General features: G+C 35.9%; 1 protein-coding gene across 2 annotated transcripts in view; it reads left to right on the top strand.

Annotated features, from left to right (window-relative positions):
* Nucleotides 1-7,646, top strand: part of LOC108687707 (integrin alpha-PS2) — a 76,326-nt gene that overhangs the window by 59,025 nt on the left and 9,655 nt on the right. The gene's annotated exons all lie outside the window — the stretch shown is intronic.

The raw sequence follows: 7,646 nt of genomic DNA, 5'->3' as shown, positions 1-7,646 counted from the left end.
TATATATATATATATATATATATATGTATATAAAATGCTAAAATCTATTTAAAAAATTTTTTTAATTGTACCAAAATTATAAAAAAAATTTGATTATAAAAAAAAAATGAACAGAATTTGCTTTTGTGAAATCTTTCATAAATCTTTTATTTTTAAGAATCTTTTAATAAATCCGGATAAATGTGATTTTTTATTAAATGTATGCTATTCGTGCTTATGCGCTCATTTCTCTTTTCGGAAAACAAACGCCATTGTACGACAACTCGAACGGTAGCAAAGAGTCCTTGCGTATGCTAAATCTCGATGAGCGTGATTTAGAGGCCCTCTCGACGCCATCGAGAATGCAATCGACCATCGATCTTTGCGTTAAATCACCGCTGCTGGTACCTACCTCTGTCGTGCCTGGATTACTTGGGTACTGCAGCTTATCTGATGGACGATCTAGAGAAGATCGATCGATAGTCGATCGCTATCAATCGATACGGCTTTCCGTTCAACTCCTTACACGACCACCAATTCGACAATTGAAATATAAGCCTTCAAGCTTCTTTAGTATGAACGTATTCTTTTGTCGAACTTCTCAAGGAGAAAATGTTCTGAATTAGATCGACGTGGATCAATTGATCAGATGATGTTGCACGATTTCTCCGCAATTTGATTGCAATCTTAGATTTACTTGTTGAAATTGATTAGATCATAATTATTTGGATGACTTTTTGAATGATAAAATATTAAATATATTTAACATTATTTATCATATATGTACTTTACTATATATTTTTATTTTTTTAAATTAATTATTACATTTATAAATATTATATATAATATTTATTATATATATAATATTTATAATCAATTATCATATTTTAATCACTTATTATAATAGACTTTTGATCGAAAAAGCATTAATATGATTTAGTGAAGGAGAATAATAATTATGTGTACTTTAGTTATTTCAATTGCTATCAAACTTTACATTTCTTATTTTACTATAAATTTTTTATACTACAAATTATCATGAACATTTATCATGTATAATGCAAAGATCATTTTTTATGATAAATATTGGTTAATTTAACAAGAAAGAACCAGTATATATGACCAGTAGTCTTTGCTGTTTTATTTCAACGTTAAATTACTCTCGTAAATTGAGATACCCGTTATGCTTGCGATTGTAGCCTATAAAAAAAAATGTAGTTTATGATTTTTCTGAGTCCATCACTCGTCTATCCGCGCGTGCATTATCCCACGTTAGTCTCGCTCGCAACAGTTTCTTGCTTCATCAGGGCTTTGGGCCTCGTTTCTTGCTCGGCGTCGTCGTCGCAATCTCCCGACTGCATTTGGCGTGCACTTAAGCGCAGCATACTTATGGGCGCGTGTGTGCACGCGTATACTCACTAGAATATAAATTTCACTGTGGCCCTTATACATATTTGGCTGCGCGGTTATATTTCAATTTTGAATGGAGCGCCCGCGTGCCTTTCCCATCTCCTCCGTTCTCCGTTTATTCCCAACCCCTTTCGATTGGCGCCAGAACACAACTCGTGCCAGTCGTGTTTCGCGTAGACGGGACGCCCAACGTCACCCATTGTCTCGGTTGCAAATTTTTCGCGTGTATAAGCATCGGGACCGACCATGGGGGGTACATCGTGTAGACCCTTCCATTCCTTCCACGCGCGCATTTACCGTATCTCTGCATGTCACACCGACTACGACGACAAATGCACGTATTTGCTTACTACTGTACTCCAGCTAATCTGTTTAACGTGTAGCAATCGAAGAAATCATGAGATGAAAAATATTGATGCAATATTGACATAAAATTCAGTCTGAGTGAAGGCACTCTAAGATTTATTTATTCTGCTGGAGAAATTAGTGAGAATAATAATCAGAAATATTTTTATGTATCTTGTAAATGTATATATATGTGTATATCATGTAAATATATATTATAAACTTCAACTCTTAAAGTCTACCAAAAGATTCACGTATCCAAGAGATAAAAATTATCTGACACATGGACACATGTTGCTTTTTAATCCATCATTTTCTGACTATCTTAATTACTTCCCATACGAGAAACGCATCGATCATTGTCTTCCCACTTGTATGAGTCGCGCAGTCCGAAAGACAAACCGGGACCCGAGACCAGCCGGGTCGACCTCCGATTCACCTCTCGACACGTCAAAAAACGCATTCTTCGGGTTCGACGAGCAGAACGGCTCCCTTTGCGTTCTCCGTGCTTGGGTTGGCTTGGTTCGGCCCGGCTTGGCGAGGGAGGGCCCGAAAGACGGATGGCGCCGGAACACAAAAGTTACGGCTATTGCACCCGACTTTTATATCCGCGCCGGAGTACCCTATCGGATCGCGATGGTGTGCACGTGATTCGATCGCACGTTTGACATTGTTTGGCCGATGAGATGGGCCCCTATTGTTCCCTTAACGGGTCGTGCGAATCGTTGGTCCAACGTACTGCAACTCATAAATATTATAATAATATTTGCGAGATAACAAACAAAAGATGGTGAACTCATTACTGCAGCTTAACGGGTCGTGCACTTGGATTCCAAAATGATTCTCGTTGCATTCAGTTGAGTAACAGAATTGTTTCAAATTTTAATAGCTGACACGAGTAAGACATCATCAGATACAGGATAAAACTATATCTTATTTCATTTTGTTTAAAAGTTTTAGTATTAATTAAATATTATATAACTATATTAATTAGGAACGTAATTTTTAAAATTTTTTTACAAAATTAGAAGATAGCATTTATAATGATATTTTATCTTTTTATTAGAGAATTGGTTTTTTTAAGCTGTATCTTTTGTCAACGTGACAACTTTTTAAGCTAGCAATGGAATCTTGTAAAATATATAGAAGTGTTAAGCAATCAAATATTTTCTCAATCATTCAATATAAGTATATTATATTACGAATGGAATATGTAAATTTTATTAGTCAAGTTCCTGGTTCTCAACAACTTAACGTAATTCCTTATTTAATATCTTATCTCAGGTAACGCGCGTGACTGCTCGTACGTTAATTTGTTCAGCGAGGAGAAACGTTCTCTTACGCTTCATACACTCGAGGATATAAGAGGCGAGGGATTTGTGGACTGGTTTGGTCCGACTAGGAGGAATGCAGCGGATGCGTTTTCGCTTGATTCTGATAAGCAATCGCGAGATCCATTAGGACCAACGCGGTTCGCGATTGCACCGGCGGTTGTGTTACAAACGACGCCACAAACACTGTAATTCTACCGGAACGGGGAATTTACATTGCCGAGTTGCTGCATTTATATCGGGCATTCATTCTCTGATCGTTATATGTGAATTTTATATAAGTGAATTTTTTGTGGCTGTAACCGCAATATTTATTCTCCTGTACATCCGGAAGTTTAATCATATATATGCGCAAATATAGATATATACAAAAGATTGCATATATAGTCCTCCATTGGCGGCAATGTGAAATTTTCATCCTCAACGTGAGTCTTTGAACTTTAATGTTCATTTTTATACTATTTTAGACTATAAAAATTTGAAAAATTCTTATATATTTGAGGACTTTAAGAACGAGATTTTATTAGCATATAAAAAATTTAGAAGATAAACTTTAGATTTAACGTTCGAAGAATTCTTATACCTCTGCTAGCAATGTTGGACTTTAAAGACGCAATCAATTTTTTTATTGTGAATTCTGGCAAATAAATTTAAATGTATAAAAAGTAAAAATACTAAATTATAAATATTAGGTGTGAGAAAAAATTCGTGGCGTTTTCCCTGTTAGATGGCATTAAAAAAACGCCACGAACTTTTTCCCTAATATTAATCGGGCTGTCGAAATTAAAAAAATACAATAAAATATATAGGCAATATACACAGCGCGGAAATCGGTGCGCAAATTTCTGTAATTAACAAATAATGTCTACATAGGATATAAATGTACAATAATTATTTGTATATCATCTTATTTAAACTCTTATTTTGTCTTGACAAAAATCTCGTAATAATGTTGGAATTCAAACTCTATGTGAGATTGAAGATGAACATTTCCCTACTTTTTGATTGGGAATAGCCATAATTTGACACCTATGGATTTGCTGATGATGGTTTGAAGAAAAACCGAAACGTTCAAATAAGATAGTACAGATAATTATTGTACATTTATATCCAATATATAATGTAGATATTATATATGTATGTGCTCTTATTGTCCGTATATTTTATTGTATTTTTTATAAAAAGTAAATTAAATAAACAATTACTATGCTAGTAAAACTTTGTTGTTAAAGTTTCCTTAAAACTTTGTTTTAAAGTTAAAAAATTCTTACATGCAAGTATGTAAGAATTTTTTATTTTACACATACACACACATACACACGCGCGCGCGCATGTGTAGAATAGTGTGTAATTCATCGTCGACGAGCTAAGATACGCTAAAGTTGAGCAATGGCAATGTCCAAATTATCTCTTCTTTTTCTATATTTTCATTGTTGAGGAGAAGAGATATATAGAATACAAAAATCTCGTGATTTAAGAGTGACAATGCAAAATGAATTTTCTACCAAGCAATGACATCCATGACTATCCGTCGATGTGTTAATCACCTCTTCGTGTATATCTATTTTCACTTCAGTATTTTCGTTGCGTAAAGCTGAAGGTAGATGATCGTTCGTTATCGCATCACTTGAAAACGTTCTGACGAGGCGAAAAATTGACGCCACCGAAGGGAGAAGATCTCGCTATCCTTACGACGACATTATGCCCGCACGTTTAAAGCGTGCGTATACACGTCGCCGTCGCGTCGGTTGCGGAGGAAGAAATCTGAGGGAAAGGGCGAGCGATCGCAAAGAAGCAAACAGCAGGAGAGTTTCAGGTGGCCATTTAAGGCTCGGACATTTCGTTCTGTCACCGTGTTCCGTGTTCACCGTCGTGCGACGTCGCAAGGAGGCCACCTACGCGCCAGTGAGGTCGTCTCTTTACTCTCGCGACTGCATTGTCTTATAAACGGCCGCCGTTTCTCATGATAAGCAGAGTAAAACGAAACTAGACGTGCTCTTTTTCTCATGAAGTGCGCACCTTCACCACCGAGCGATAATCCTTTCGCTTTCTACTGCGATTCCTTGAATCATCTTTTTAAGAGAGACAGATCCTTTGATTACTTTATTGAAGATTGTGAAGTTTTTTTAATTATCTGAGTTTTTTTAACTATCTCGTAACAAGTTGACATAAATCAATCACTGATCGCATTTATGTTCACTTGTATTTGAAATTTTTTTTAATTTTAAATTATTATTTTCACTACTTACTAAATTACTTACTGTTTTAAATTACACTAAAATAGTTATTTTTTTTGCTGTTTATGTTGAAAGTTTAATGTTGAAAAACATTAAATTATATCTTAAAGGTATGATTATAGAATGATTACAATTTATCTCATTATTGTTATTAATACATTTATTGCCAACATTTATCATTCATTTCTCTACAATCTTCATTAATTCTCTCGTATGTCTCGAGTTACAGAAAATAGTAGTACGATTTTATTGTCTGTACATAAAACAACTTTGACCATAATCCGATAATTCCCCCGGCAACATTCGCGATTGCGAGATATCGCGTTTCGCAAGGGAAAGTGCGTCACCATGTAAAAATGGAATCTCGTGTTACACGATTTCGACCGCGTTGCTCTTCTTTCCCTACTCGCATTAACGCGTGTCTCTCTTCCTGTGTGCGATTTGTAGAAATTGTATCTTACTTCCTTGCAGCAGTGGATCCTTTACGTGGGCGAGCGAGATCGTGCGTGGGTGCCTAAGAGAATGTGTAACGATATTGTCGTACCGTTAACGCTTTGATCTGAGCGCTATTCGTATGAAGTCTTGATAAATGGATTTTTAGGGAATCTACCGTTTCTGTTGTTCAGTAATCTTTTTGTAAAACCAGACATTTATTTACGGAGTATTCCAGATCTTCTTCAGTAATTTATCTGTAAATTAATTTGTCTTCTCTAATTAATTTAGACTTGATTAATTCTGCCTTTTAAAAATTGATTGCTTACTTTAGATACAATTTTTTGATTATTTTAATTGAATATATTAATATTCAAACTGAAAATTCTTAAAACGAACTCTGCTTGAATATTTGAATTTAATCGAAAATTGATTAATTACATATCTAAAATTATTAATTGACATAAAATTATATTTGATATATATTAATTACATATCTAAAATTATTAATTCTCTGTAATTATAATTAATATTGCTATATTTAATGGACATTAGCATTCAATTTGACAACGCAGACTACGTGATGTAATCTTAAAGTATAATCATATAATCGTATAAAAGTAGCCAACGTTTTCTGTTCCATTTTCAATCCGTTGTCATCCATATTACATGATCTTATTGTATTTGCACATTCAGTTTCTTTCGCGATCATTCATGTAGACCGTCGATTAATATGTATGCGAGTAATTTTCATTACTTCGACACCGCCGTTAGTTGGATGCGTGGGAGTGCACCGTTACGATACGTAAAACATAAAATGCATCGCCAATGCACAGTCGAATACGCTGGTTTACAGGGTCGCGACCTCGACTATGAACAGACTCCAACTTTTTTCTACAGTTATACATGTACGGAACTTGCCGCAATAGTTGTAGATCTAACGATAAGGAAAAGACAAATTAATTAGCTGTTTATCTCTTCACATTGTATGGTATCATCTGATCGTCTCGTAGTTTTTCTGAAATCTGTTCTCGACACTGAGTAAACGAAAGAATTCCCGTATAAGTCAATGAGTGGGCGGACTTTCGTGATTTCACATTGATTCAGTAAACTGTCGAATACAATATCCGTTTCGTAAGTGCTAACTGTACAAGTACTTTCGATACGTTGCGTTGCATGGGAATGACGAGCGCAAAAGGGTCAACAGCATCGAGTATACGTCAACAATTTCGAGAGCCACTCGAGTTCTCACGTACCGATTCAACAGAGGTCTCATATCGCAAGAGATATGCTGTGTGTGAAACTCTCGAGATGGTTTCTCTATCTTGCAGAGAGTGTGTTACTTTAATAATTCCTCCTCCCTGAAAGGATATATATTCCCGTTTCGGGAAACAAATGAAAATAAATGCGATGTGTAGACTCGGAGGCAATGCAAATGAAATTCTTGCTTTATTACACGGACTGTGCCACATTCATTTTCCGTTCCATGAAGCAGCTCGTTCGTTTACGTCTTACCTTTCGCGGATACGTTGAAACAGTATATCGATTTTTCCACGCCTTCGCTCGGGGACCGCCGGCGTTGTGTGAGTTATATATTTTGGAGAACGTTTAAGTCATGACGTTGGCGCTCCCATTGTCGCGTATCAGTTGCATACTGTTGCGATGATAAATTTTTGTATGAACGCAAAAGAGCACGCTGTGCCGCGTACCGCGAGAGGTCTTTGTACCTCCAACTACTACGGTTCGCGTACATTTAACGCGCAAGACAGATGTTGCATGACAAAAGCACGGTTGCTTCCATATTACATATTACAGTCATAAATAATGCATACTGTACGCGATACCACGCAGATGTCCTTTGGTGCATGGTACTTATCACATTTACTACGTCGGTCCATCTTCATAATTCGAC

Source organism: Atta colombica, unplaced genomic scaffold, assembly GCF_001594045.1.
Source record: "Atta colombica isolate Treedump-2 unplaced genomic scaffold, Acol1.0 scaffold210, whole genome shotgun sequence".
Taxonomy (NCBI): Eukaryota; Metazoa; Arthropoda; class Insecta; order Hymenoptera; family Formicidae; genus Atta; species Atta colombica.
This window is presented reverse-complemented; position numbering and strand designations above follow the sequence as displayed.